Genomic DNA, 14246 nt, shown 5'->3' with positions numbered 1-14246 from the left:
ACGCACATGCACTCACGCGCGCACACACACAAGCACACTCAATGGGTGGTGAGAAAAACATTTTCCTCAATTTGAAGGGAATCTACTTTCGGAAACGGTGGTGGAAACTCACAGTTTCCCACCTGCCTCACGGGCCTCTCAGGTGGGCCCGCCCACCCCTCTGCTCACCATATTCTGGTCTCCTGCCAGTGACTCGAGGCCACTCTGGCTCCAGCCTTCTATAAAGCGTCTCTTCGTCTCCCTACATGCACTTTCATCACTGTTAGAAAGCTCTTTGTAAAAAAAAAAGCTCTTTGTGCATCAAACTCATAATTACATTATTCAATTTTTGAAAATTTTTTTCATTATGAAGTCTTTCTTCAGGCTTTTTTTCCCCAGTTTTTAAAAATTTTTAAAATTAAGATACCACGATTTACAAAGTATTTCATAACAGAGTTCTTTGAATCATGTAACATTCCAACACCAATCTCACACCAATGTCTCCTTCCCTTCACCAGAGTCCCCAGGTTCCCTCTGACCCACCAGCCTGCCCCCTTGGCAGGTATATAGCAACGTTATTTCATATTACTTGCTCCAACAAAACTGAAAGAAGTGGCAAAGGGAATTATCTGAAAATAAATTAATAAAAGTGAATATGTAGTGATTGACTGCTCTATGACTTTAACCTATGTAAATCAAGAAATTCAAAGCCTTTAATATGATATAAGATTCTGCCTATTCTTATTTTCATAACTAAGTTTTCAAATCTGGTATCTAAATATATTGTATTAAACTTTATTTTGTGCTTGGATCTTATTGCATCTTAAATAAAACTTTTTTTGCCCCCTGTGAGAGGCATATAGAAATTTTATTTCATATTACTTGGTCAAAAAAAAAACTTAGAAGAATGGCAAATTTATCAGAAAGTAAATTAATAAAAGTCAACTTATAATGATTAATTTCTATAAGCCACTTCCTGCCAGCGCCAGATAATCTCATCGGCCATCCTCTAGAACTCACGGCTGCTGCTCACAGAAGGGAGCATAACATGAGGCCCCATAACCATGCCAGGGGTGGTTATGTGCAAGGCAAGCACCTAAACCCCTGTACTATCTCTCCAACCCAAAAGTTATTTCTCTGTATGTTAAAAACATAGTCGTTAAATGTTTTTCATAATGATAGAAATTTTGTTTTTGTAATAAAACAAAAATAGTTTAACTAGATATTAAATAAGCAACATCTGATTTATGTGTGTCAAAGCATATGTAAATTATTAGACCTATCTTAAACTCGGATTTAAGATAGTTTAATACAAACCTGCCCACTTAGAAGTGTAGTAACCACTGTGAACACCAGAGGGCTCCAAATCATAAGCCCTTTAAGACATAAGCAATAAAATTTCTTATTTCAAAGATAACAATTCAATAATGGTAGTTACTATCATTTAAAAAATTATCTATTTTGTTTCATGTACTTTTCTAGGCAGTTTACATGCATAAACAATTCTATTCTTCATAATATCCCTTAAATGAGATATATTATCTCCATTTTACAAATGAGATTATTATAGATAAACAAATGAGATTGTTTTATTGCTGTAGTTTCACCTTGATCTTTTTAGATTTAACATTGTTTCATGGGATATTATAAGGCTTTGATATAAAGAATAGCAGTTTTGATTTTCAATGCTCTGTGAGTTAAGTTGCTTTGCAATTTTTTTGTTTGTAAACATAGAAATTGAAGTAAGATTCATTAATTTGCCCAAAATTACATAGTTAAGGCTTTAACTGTAGGAAATAAGTCTCTCTAAAGCTAAAACCTTGTACTGTTACTATGTCAAACAACTTTAGATTTCTAAGATTAAGTTTTTCTTCTTTCTTCTTTGCTTTTCCATGAGCACTAAATATGTGACATGTAACATAGTAACTACATATCATATACTATCACTGTGTCACTGTATCAGTGTCATCCCATTGTTCATTGATTTGCTCAAGCGGGCACCAGTAATGTCTCCATTGTGAGACTTATTGTTAACTGTTTTTGCCATATCGAAAATGCCACGGGTAGCTTGCCAGGCTCTGCCATAGGGGCTGAATACTCTTGGTAGCTTGCAGGGCTCTCTGAGAGGGATGGAGAAATTGAACCAGGGTCGGCCGCATGCAAGGCAAATGCCCTACCTGCTGTGCTATCACTCCAGTCCATATACTATATTCATATATATGTATGTCAGAAAAAATTAAGCAAGAGGTTATGTCACTAGACTAAAATAAATGCACCACTGTACACTAACTGCTCATTTCAAGATGCAATAAAGAAATTGTAAGAAGACAAGGAGTTCAAGCCCAAAGCCATTGCTCCCTACATAACTCTGGATCATCTCAGATGGACAAGGGTTAAACTCTTTTACAAAGTGAAGAAGAGTGTGTTGTTTTAAAAAGGAAGAATATGTGATTTTAAAAATGTAAAAGGGATTCCAGGATAATAATTATAATTACTATGTCTTTTTTTTGGCGGGGGGGCTTTCTAGGTCACACCTGGTGATACACAGGGGTTACTCCTGGCTTTGTACTCAGGAATTACTCCTGGCAGTGCTCGGGGGACCATATGGGATGCTGGGAATTGAACCGGGCTTGATGCCACGAAAGGGAAATGCTCTACCCGCTGTACCATTGCTGCAGCCCCTAATTACTATGTCTTTAGTAACTGTATCATGATTCAGGTAATATACATATATGTATGTATATATGTGTGTATACACATACATTATATAAATATGCAATATTTGAATATCATATGTGTATATGTTATAAACAATTATGAATATATTATACAATATAGGTATATAGATGTATCTATGTTTCCCTGTGCATTTTAATACAAGCTAGAGTGTTACCAAAGGATGCTTCTATTTTAGTCATATTTACTAGTTATTAGTGTTATGAAAATAAGTGTGCAATTTAATATATTATGGTAGTTTTATATTGGCATAGTTACTGTACTAATAATTCACCTGGGATAGTCATATGTAGAAAAGCTCTGGTTCCTGAGAGCAAAGACAATTCTAGAATTGATGCATTTGCCTTTGTAGAGGGTTCTCTTTTGTGTGTTCTAGGCTCTCTGAATAAATAGCTGCTTGAATTATAAAATGCGTGCTTATTAAAATGAGAATGGAGATTTGAAGGTATTATAGGACTTTTGCACCCTTGGGAGCTTCTCCTTGAATATCTGGTGCATTTCCTGTGGACATACTAAGGTTGTAATAGATTATCATGACCTTCCCCCTCACATTGTCTCAGTGGGTCCTGCTCACTGGTTCTTAAAAGCTCTCCCTGCCCTGATTGTCAAGACTAAATTGAAATTGTGCTGATTTGTTAGTTAACTTGGGCTGTCCTCACACACCACCACAGGCTGAGTGGGCATAAATAATGGAAATTAACATTCTCCTAATTCTGGATATTGGAAGCCTGGGGTCAAGATGTGAGCAGGGCTTGTTCCTACTATGAATTTTCACCTTGTCTAGCAAATGGCTTCTCCATGTATTTTCTTCTCTGTGGTCTTCCTGCTGGCAACAACTATTTTCTAATTACCTCTTCTTAAAAATGACACCAGTCATTCTGGAATAGGAACCACCCTAGTGACCTTCGTTGAACTTAATCATCTACATAAGAGTGATTTCCAAATTTAGTCACTTCTGGGGTATTGGGCTGAAGGCTTTAGGATATGAGTTTTAGGGGGACACAACTCAACCCATAACAAGTAGTAAGATTTGTATTAAGATAATCATCTGAACAGGTAACACTTTTTTTCTCTTTTTAATTGGAGTGATGGTATGTGTTAATATTAGCATTTTATTCATATTTTCAAGTCTGTTTTTTTTTCACAGAAGGTTTCTGTGAAAAATTTGACTGATTTCTATTTTGGTACTAAAAATTACTGTTTTTTCATATTTATTTACCTTTATTATTTTACCAAAATACAACTTAAAAACAAGTTATATCTTATCATGCATGTATATGTACATGAGCTCTCACTTATTTTCATACACCGTACTATGTTCAGATAAATTAGTTTTCTATTCTCTTAACACAGAAGTAAACAATGAAATGCTCTCATGTTTATGATTTGCCAGTGTAAATATTCCTCTTCACCAGTTTCAAACTGCCTGCTAAGTGCTAATAAACACAGAGGAGATGAGATGTAAGTAATGGACTCTCACAACTTGAGGGAAAGTTGTTCCAAGACATACACACAATTACTAATTGAGAGTATGTGTTTGTGTGTGTGTTTTGCAGGCTAATTTTCTTGCTTCAAATGAATAAAATTGCCCTTTTCTCTTATTTCCTGATCTCTTTCTCCCTACAATATTACGTTAGACCTTGTGTGCTCTCACAGTTCCAGTCATTTCCTCCCTATAACCTCGCAGAGGCAATCAATGTAGCAGGCCCTACCCTCAAATCTCTTGGAAAGACTCTACCTCTTTTTCATTTGATGTCCTTTGGAGATTGCTGAGTCTTTGAGATCCGTGTATCCACATGGAAGTGTGAATGTGTTTATTCTCTCTGGGCAGTCCTTGGGAAATAGGTAACATGAGAGTTGATGAATAAATCTTTCCTTCTGTCTTTGGCATGAGCAACTGAAAGTCACATTCTGTATGGCTGTTCAGAAGTTCCTGTAAGATTAGGATTGAGAGCCAGAATTTGGAAAAAATCTGAGTGCCCAAGAACAGATGACTGGTTAAAGAAACTCTGGTGCAACTACACAGTGAAATACTATGCAGCTATTAGAAAAGATGAAGTCATAAAATTTGCATGTAAGTGAATCAACATGGAGAGTAGCATGCTAAGAGAGGGACAGACATAGAATGACTGCATTCATTTGTGGAATATAAAGTAACATAATGGGAGGCTAACACCCAAGGACAGTAGAGATAAGGAAGAGGAGGATTGATCCATTGTTTGGAAGCTGGCCTCACATGCTGGGGGAAAAGGCAGCTGAGATAGAGAAGGGATCACCAGTTAAATGATGCTTGGAGGGCTTGCTCAGGATTGGCGATATTTGCTGAAAATAGATTATGGACCGAACTTGATGGCCACTTAGTACCCATATTGCGATATTGCGAACCATAACACCCTAAACAAGAGAGAGTAAAAGGGAATGCGCCTGCCACAGAGGCGGGGTGGGGGGAGTGTGGAAGAGGTGGAGGAGGGTGGAAGGAGGGATACTGGGAACATTGGTGGTGGAGAATGGGCACTGTTAGAAGGATGAATACTCGATCATTGTATGACTGAAACATAATCACGGAAGTTTGTAAATTTGTAATTGTATCTCATGGTGATTCATTAAAAAAAATTTTTAAAAATAAAAGATTCGGGCTGAAGCAATAGCACAGCAGGTAGGGCGTTTGCCTTGCATGCGGCCGACCCGGGTTCGATTCCCAGTATCCCTTATGGTCCCCCGAGCACCTCCAGGAGTAATTCCTGAGTGCATGAGCCAGGAATAACCCCTGTGCATCGCCAGGTGTGACCCTCCCCAAATTTTTTTTAATAAATAAATAAAAGATTAGGATTGAGGCCCAGTTTTCCACAGAGGCAACCACTAAACCATACTTGTACAAACTTTCTCTCTTTTCAGCTTCTCATTTCTGTTTCATGAATTAATATTCCCCAGTAAGTGTTACTTTAAACAAGATCCACTCTTGAGCTCTACTTTTTTGCAAGGCTTAGTTAGAGACTCTGAGCTTGCAAGGCCACTTGATAACAGTGAAGTAGTGAAATGTAATTATCCCCAACTACATTGAGTAGGATATGAATTGAATTTTGGTCCACAAAATTTTGCTTCTTTTCTCTTTAAGTGCAAGTGAAGAAGAACCATTTAGATTAGACTGTAACTTCTCCTAAAGTAAAAGATAACTATGTACTAAAATAAAAATGGAGCCTAAAATGAGAGGAAAATACTTATAATATAAGTGTATGTAAAATTGCCTTAGGTGGCTTCTACTTCAAGTTTCTGTAGCAGCAAATAAATAAAGGTACATTTATTTAGCAAGCTGTGTACTTTTTCTGCCCATATCCACAAAATGTGAGTTCTTTTGTCACAAAATAGAAATAATGTGTTTAAGACCACACAAAAAATTATTTTTATTTAGAAATTGTTTTTTTTTACTGGAGCGGTAGCACAGCAGGGAAGCCTTTTGCCTTGCACATGGCTGACCTGGGTTCAATTTTTCTGTCTATCATGGAAAGCCCAGAAAGCTATCAAGAGTATCCTGCCCACATGTCAGAGCCTGGCAAGTACCCGTGGTGTATTCGATATGCGAAAACAGTAACAAGTCTCACAATGGAGACGTTACTGGTGCCCGCTTGAGTAAATGGATGAACAACAGGACGACAGTGCTACAGTGCTGCAGTGCTTTTTTACTTTGTGCATGTGTGTGTGTGTGTGTGTGTGTGTGTGTGTGTGTGTGTGTGTGAAATGCTCAGAAGGTCAGGGAGTCTCTCCCAGAGTTACTTGGGCAAGCAGGTTGCAGTTCCATGCAGGGCCTGTGGATATGTGTTGTTCTGTCCTACAGTGCAAAGGGTGTGTGTTGGGAGGTTACCCAGGCCATGCTGGTGGTATTTGAGTGCTTCCAGGACCACACCCAACAGGGCTGGGGCCCTGGTTGTGCTCTGGGGTACAACTGACTGCACCTGAGGCAAATACTGATGTCAGCAACATGCAAATCCTTAACTCTTGTACTATGTCTTCAACCCTTTTTTTTTTTAGAGGTGGTGTTCCTAAGCAGTGCTCAGTAAGTTCAGCGGCCCCACCAGGAACCAACTAGATCTTCGGTTCAGCAGAAGAGTGCAAGGATGTGATGTCACTCACAGAGCAGGGGACAGCAGGGACTCTTTTGGGGTGCTTGGAGGCCTCTGGGCCACACCCAGAGCTGCTTGGTGGTCCCCAAGACTGTACCTCCAGGATGCTTGGGGTTCCATGTGGTGCAGAGAATTAAATCTGAGTCATGAGTGTTAGGCATGCACCATAATCTCCCAGACGCTCAAATTCTTTTTTTATTTTTTTGCACAGGGGTCACTCCTGGCTTTGAATTCAGGATTTACCCAGGGGACCACATGGGATGCTGGGAATCAAACCCGGGTTGGCCGCATACAAAGCAAATGCCCTACCCACTGTGGTATCACTCCATCCCCTCAAATTCTTTTTTTTAATGTAAAATTAGAGCTTATTTTTTAACAGTAGGAGTTTTCTAATCACTGTCAACCTGTTGCTCATCAATTTGTTCGAGCGGTCACCAGTAACGTCTCTCATTGAGAGACTTATTGTTACTGTTTTTGGCATATCCAATATGCACGGGTAGCTTGCCAGGCTCGATACTCTCGGTAGCTTGCCGGGCTCTCTGAGAGGGGCGGAGGAAACGAACTCAGGTCGGCCGCGTGAAAGGCAAACGCCCAACGGCTGTGCTATCGCTCCAGCCAGGAGTTATCTAATAGCAACAATATATTTAATTTTATATAACACTGAGCCAAAAGCATTAGAAACTCACTGGGATTCTGAATGTATTTTCCTGAAAACATATGTGATACATAGCATGAACACATAACAAAGTGCTGCACTTAATTATTTCACAGAGGCCCTTAATATCTTTTTCTTGCCTAACTGCGATTGCAAGTACTTCCATTACTATATTGAACAGAAGTGGAGAGAGTGGGCATCCTTGTCTTGTTCCTGACATTAGAGGGAAGGCTCTTAGTTTTTCTCCATTGAGGATGATGCTTGCCATAAGCTTGTAGTAGATGGCTTTGAATATATGGGGAAAGTTCCTTCCATACCCATTTTGGCGAGAGTTTTTATCATAAATGGGTGTTGGATCTTGTCAAATGCTTTCTATGCATCTATTGATATGATCATATGGTTCTTATCTTTTCTTTTGTTAATATGATGGATTATTTTGATTGATTCCGAATGTTAAATCATCCTTGCATCCCCGGGATGAATTTCACTTGATTGTGGTGTATGATCTTTTTGATGAGTTGTTGAATTCTATTTGCTAATATTTTGTTGAGAATCTTCACATCAATGTCGACTGGTTCAGCCCTTTTGGAAACAATATGAACGATTCTCAAAAAATTAGAAATTGAGCTCCCATTTGACCCAGCAATACTACTCCTGGGAATATATCCCAGAGAGGCAAAAAGGTATAGTAGAAATGACATCTGCATTTGTATGTTCATCACAGCACTGTTTACAATAGTCAAAATCTGGAAAAAAAAACGGAGTGCCCCAAAACAGATGACTGGTTAAAGAATCATTGGTACATCTACACAATACTATGTGTACTATGTATACTATATGTACTATGGAATACTATGCAGCTGTTAGAAAAGATAAACTCATGAAATTTGCGTATAAGTGGATTAACATGGCAAGTATCATGTTGAGTGAAATGAGTCAGAAAGAGAGAGACAGACATAGAAAGATTGCACTCACCTGTGGAATAAAAAGTAACAGAATGGGAGACTAACACCCAAGACTAGTAGAGATAAGGACCAGGAGGTCTTCCCCACAGCTTGGAAACTGGCCTCACATGTTGGGGGAAAAGGCAGCTGAGATAGAGACAGGAGCACCAAGTAGAGGATACTGGGAGGATCCATTCAGGTTACAAGATGCGTGCAGAAAGTAGACTATAGACCAAACATGATGGCCACTCAATTACTCTATTGCAAACTACAACACCCAAAATGAGAGAGAACAAAAAAGAATGCCCTGCCGAATAGGCGGGGTGGGGTGGTGGGGAATTGGGTGGGTGTGGTGGGAGGGATACTGGGAACATTGGTGGAGAAAAAGGGCACTGGTGAAGGGATGGGTTAATGAACACTGTATTGTATGACTGAAATGCAAACATGAAAGTTCATAAATTTGCAACTGTACCTCACGGTGATTCACTAATAAAAAAATTTAAAAAAGGAAAAGCTAAGCAGAGACAGAACCTCCATATTAAAAAAAATTATTTCACAGAGGGAAATGTTTAACAAATGTCAGCACAAAAAAGGAGTGACTGAATTTTAGGTCAGATTAAGTACTGGGGATATGTTAGAGATAAAAAAGAAAGCCAAGGTTTATCATGTAAAGCCATTATAGATATATAATTATTAATAACTATGTTCTTGCTTTGTCAAATATTTAGAAACTTTGAACTCTAGAGACTTCAGCCAATTCACTTATTTGTACTTAATATATTCTAAATTTTCTGTTGGGAATTCCACTAATGTTTTTAGTCCGTCAATTCAGTATGGCTGGAGCAACTCAATTTATTTTTCTTCTGCTCTGGTGGCTATACTGGCACTGCTCGGAATGGTAGAGCTGGAATTCTAGTCTGAATCAGAGGAGGGCAAGAGCGTGTGGAGGAGGCTGAGATGACGAACCAGAGGATCTTTCATCAATGTCACTGGCTTCTGAGGAGGCTGATGTTTCTTCACTCTCATGAGAAGTCCCTGGCTGAACTGTCATTGCCCTTGTCACTGGAACTGCTTATACTGTTACACCTATTTTTCTTGGTCTTTCTACATTTGTTTCTCCACTGGTTTGTTGCCATCGTAATCTATTTTCTTTTTCTCTTAGACCTTTTATTAGTACTGCTGTTCTTGAAGGCCTGTGTTGAATATTTTCTTTTCCCTGTGCATTCATAAGCTCACTGTTCAAATTCCAAGCATTTATGGCATCTTACATGTTGCTTATTTGCTTTAGCTTGTCTCTGGGCTATGAGCCGAGACATGGGAGCTGCCATTTTAGCCCACACAAAATTCTTACCTAGTATTTCAACCGGTTATGGAAACAATTGTCATGATATAAAAATAGCAAAATATTATGATAAGCTGGGTTTCTTATTCATAAGTAACGAGAAGGCATTAAAAATAAATTCAGAAGGTAATTTGAACTCATATTCATTCTGAGTTATAGATTGGTTTATTTATTTTTTGGCTTAGGTTTGAGCATTTAAGTGTGGAAAGAATTACTTCTGATTAATGTACTTCTGTTTTTCTTCTCTTACAACCAAGCAAGAATCAACAACTTAATACTAACTTTAAACTACTTTAAAAATACATACTATCCAATAGATAAGAAAATATAAGATTTAAACTTCTTTAAAACTTTAATGGAAAATATTCAAATATAAACCTGGTATGTAATACTATGTATTTTGTTAATATGTTTTTATTAAGAAAATATTGAATTATAACACTAGAAGTCCAGGTTATCATATTTCTCTTTAACTTTTGTCTGTGCAACATGAGGATCACACCAAGTATCGTTTCCTTCCATGACCTCATTTACCCATTCAACAATACTTGAGTATAGTCATATTTAATATAAATCACTTACTTGGAAAAAATTTCAGCTTTTCCAATTTCTGAAAATATAGATTTAAACACAACAGAACAATATACACATGGAATCACTTGTATCACTTGTCATCTCGTTGATCTTCGATTTGCTTGAGCGGGCGCCAATTATATCTCCATTTGTCCCTGTTGAGTTGTGTAGCCCAATGGCATCTGCTCACTCCAGGAACACGAAGAGCCTCAAACCATTCATTCAGGGTTTCATTCAGGGTTTTGATGAAGAAGTCTGACCATCTCGTAGGTGGGCGGCCACACAGTCTTTTGACGTCCCGTGGAATCCAGTCGGTAACAGCTCTAGTGCAGCAGTCCTCTCTAAATCGCATCACGTGTCTGGCCCATCTGATTTTTGACGCCTTGGCAAACGAGACAGCGTCCCTGATTCTTGATTGTCAACAGAGGTCTGAACTCCGGATTCCTTCTCTCACTTGAGTGAAATGTGATATTCCAAGCATAGCTCTTTCGATTCCTCTTTGGAATACCCGAATACTGTTCTCATCCTGTTTTTGTAGGGCCCAGGTCTCTGAGGCCTATGTTAGTGCAGGAAGAATGGTGGAGTCAAAAATACACATGGAAACTCAGAAAAAATACATATAAAGAAAATTAACAGGGCCAGAGTGATAGTACAGGGGGGAGGGCATTTGCCTTGCAAGTAGCCGACCCGGGTTCAATCCTGGGCACCCCATATAGACCCCTGAGCATACCAAAAATAGTTCCTCAGCACAGATCCAGGAGTAACTCCTGAGCTCTATGGCCCTAAAACAAAAAAAAAAAATCAAAAATAATCTCATTTAATATAGGAATGTTCTTGTCTTTTTTTATGTACTTATATAATGTATATTTTAAAGCAATTTTTCTGAAATACAACTGACACTAAATTCATTTACTTAAAATATAAATTTGAAGAAAGTTAAAATTAAAGTATATGTGGAATGACTTTCACATATATGTATAAATCATTGCCATAACTAAATGAATGAATTTCCCCAAAAGTCTTCTCTGAGCACTTCACAATCTAGTCTCCAATCTCTTTCTGTCTGGGATTCCAAGTACTCATTTATTACAACTTCCGATATCATGTCATGAACCTTTAGGATGCTATGCCTTTCTTATCAATATATTTTTCTTATTGATCTAGCTTCAAGTTTACTAACTCTTTTATTCTTGGATTCACTTGATTTTTCTAGATATTGCTGTGTTGGCCTCTCAAATTCAAATTCAGTTTGCTTCATTTCCTAGCAACCTCTCTGTCTTTGATGAGATTTCCTCTTGCTGTTCATTTCTCCTTCCTCATCTTTCCTCTTCCAGGTTTCCTTCCTGGCCTGTCCCTCCGCCCCCCCCCCCCCCCCCCCCCCCCCCCCCCCCGTTATTCAAAAGGCAAGCAAAGATAGCAGATGGTTCTACTGGAATGTTAATAGCCCTGTGCCTTTGTGCAAAATCCGTAGAGAAAGAAGCCGGAGACCCTACCACCATGGGTGTTCTTCCCCATGTTTTGACTTCCCACAGCAATCTGTCTGCTCTTGTTTATTCAGCCTGCTCAGGTAGTTGTCTTTTTAAATTTCTGTTGCTTTCACTGGGGGAGAGTTTGCAGCAACACAGCAGAACCAATTCTCCTCAGGAACACTGATTTTCGTTTTAGAAAAAGAAGTTAAGTAGATGCAATAAATTGTGTGAAGACCTAGAATTTTAAAACAAACACTGCTACCTATTCATGACGTTGATTTATAATGATGCATACCTGAAATTTAAATTACAATGCAAAATTGCTTTAATTTTAAAAAGTCTGAGGAAAAATAATGCCTGTAGCTTTAGTGTTTTGTTTTGTTTTTAAGTGTCAAGAGGTTTTTAGGTAAAAGGTTTGAGACCTTTGGGGGAAGTGGGCTATTTAAGAAAATCGCACCATGTGAGGTCGAAATGGCCATTGTGAAGTAGGTTTCAGACGGTCATTTTGTTGCTCTTGCTACTTTTCCTGGTTTGTGCTCCTGGACACAAATCTCTTGATTATCACAGTTTCCCAGGTCTCTATTAATTCTATTAAAGATTATCATAGTTTCCCAGGTCTCTATTAATTCATTCGTAGAAAAGATATGCAGTCAGCATAGTTCCTTAATGGCTATGCTCAGAGATTGGAGACATGGTTGAAGCTATTTCCTAATGACCTGCTAATCATTTAGTAACAACGTGTGAAATCTTCCAACAGAAACCTCTTATTGACCCCGGGGGGCCTTAAAAAGGCTGGTGCTGCCTTCTCTTTTTTATAACTTGATATTAGTCTCAAACTGAGAAACTCGGAAAACAAAATAAATGGAGGTGAGAACAATTGGATCAATCAAACCTTTTAAAAATTCTTTCCATTTAAGAAAGCACCATCAGCCATATAATAGATGTCTAATAACTAGTCATAATGAAGCAAAGCTGAGAGGGGCAGGATGATTGAGTACTTCTGGTGCCTACAGGAAATTGTACAGCAATGTATGATGTTTATTTCATAGATTTCCTCCATGGGGAGCCGAATGGGTGTAGCAATGAGCTAGCAACATGACTCCTAAAGTCCTTTGAGCTGTCATTATTCTTGTTACTCAGGATTCTGTTTTGTGGCCTCCTGGAGTTGATTGCAGCCACCAGGTTTTCCTGCAGAGCCAGCTGCTTTTTATGGTCAGAGGAGATAAACAGAGGCTCAATAGGAGATCTATTTCTGGGTGTTGAAAGGGCCTCTGTGCCACTAGTTAAAGGGGAAATCAGCCAAAGGGCCCTCAAAGAACGCCCGAATGATTTCTCGGGGCTCCCCTTCTTATACTGTAACCCAATTTAAATAATCCATCCGCCAACAGAAAGAAGACTAAATGTGATCGTGTCCAACTTGGTCAATTTAATTCTAATTTGGCAAGGCAATACACATGAATTCAATGTGGAATTAATGTTCAGGACAAGACGAATATTAGTTTCGGGTCCCGATTATGACCCAGAAATGGATAAGAGTGTATTGCTTGGGGGGTGGGGAGACAGAGACAGAGACAGAAAGACAGAGAGAGAGACAGAGAGAGGGAGAGAGAAGAAGGGAGGGAGGGAGAGAAGAAAGAAGAAAAGTGTCTGCCACAGAGGTAGGCTGGGGGCAGGCAGGAGGGAAACTGGGGACATTGGTGGCGGGAAATGTACGATGATGAAGGGAGGGCAGTTGGTGCCCAACCATGGACAACTTTGAAACTGTGTATCTCATGATGATTCAACTAAAAACAAAAACCAAAACATATAATGTTTTTTATTTCCATTTTTATTATTATTTTTTATTAGTGAATAACCATGAGGGTACAGTTACAGATTTACACATTTTCGTGGTTGTGTGTACATATGTATCTTTTCCAGTAAATGTTATTTTGTGTATTGATGGTGATTTTTATGTCTAAAGCAAGATTTCTTGTGGCCAGAAAGACATTTTGGGACTTTTCCACTATCATATATAGATATCACACATACACACACACACACACACACACACACACACAAAATGCCTATTATAAAAAGAGACAAATATTTCATCCTAGCTTGAGGAATAATTATGCTGCACAAATAATTTTCTAATACATTGGGATTTACTTATATTGCTATTTAATAACTGATGAGAATTAAATATTAGACTAGTCTTCACGAGTAGTAGGGGGCTTTTAATTTCATATATGTTGTATATTTCGTTTGTATTTCCTGGCTCTGCCCTACCAATTGTATTCTCTCTCCAGCCCTTAATTTCATGTTTTAATGTAAGATGTAGCCTTTTTCTGGCATTGTACCAAGAAATCAAACATTTTCTAAAAGGAAATTAGTTATAGTCAGAAAAGAATCTGCCTATTCTGCAGTTGGTACTGTGCAGAGCCAGGC

The 14246-nt window shown here is 38.5% G+C and overlaps 1 pseudogene; it reads right to left on the bottom strand.

Moving 5' to 3' along the window:
* Nucleotides 1-4429: 4429 nt before the first annotated feature.
* LOC101543672 (zinc finger CCHC domain-containing protein 10-like) lies at nucleotides 4430-9760 on the bottom strand (annotated as a pseudogene).
* Between the last annotated feature and the right edge of the window lie 4486 nt (nucleotides 9761-14246).

The sequence above is a fragment of the Sorex araneus genome, chromosome 4, assembly GCF_027595985.1.
Source record: "Sorex araneus isolate mSorAra2 chromosome 4, mSorAra2.pri, whole genome shotgun sequence".
NCBI lineage: Eukaryota > Metazoa > Chordata > Mammalia > Eulipotyphla > Soricidae > Sorex > Sorex araneus.
This window is presented reverse-complemented; position numbering and strand designations above follow the sequence as displayed.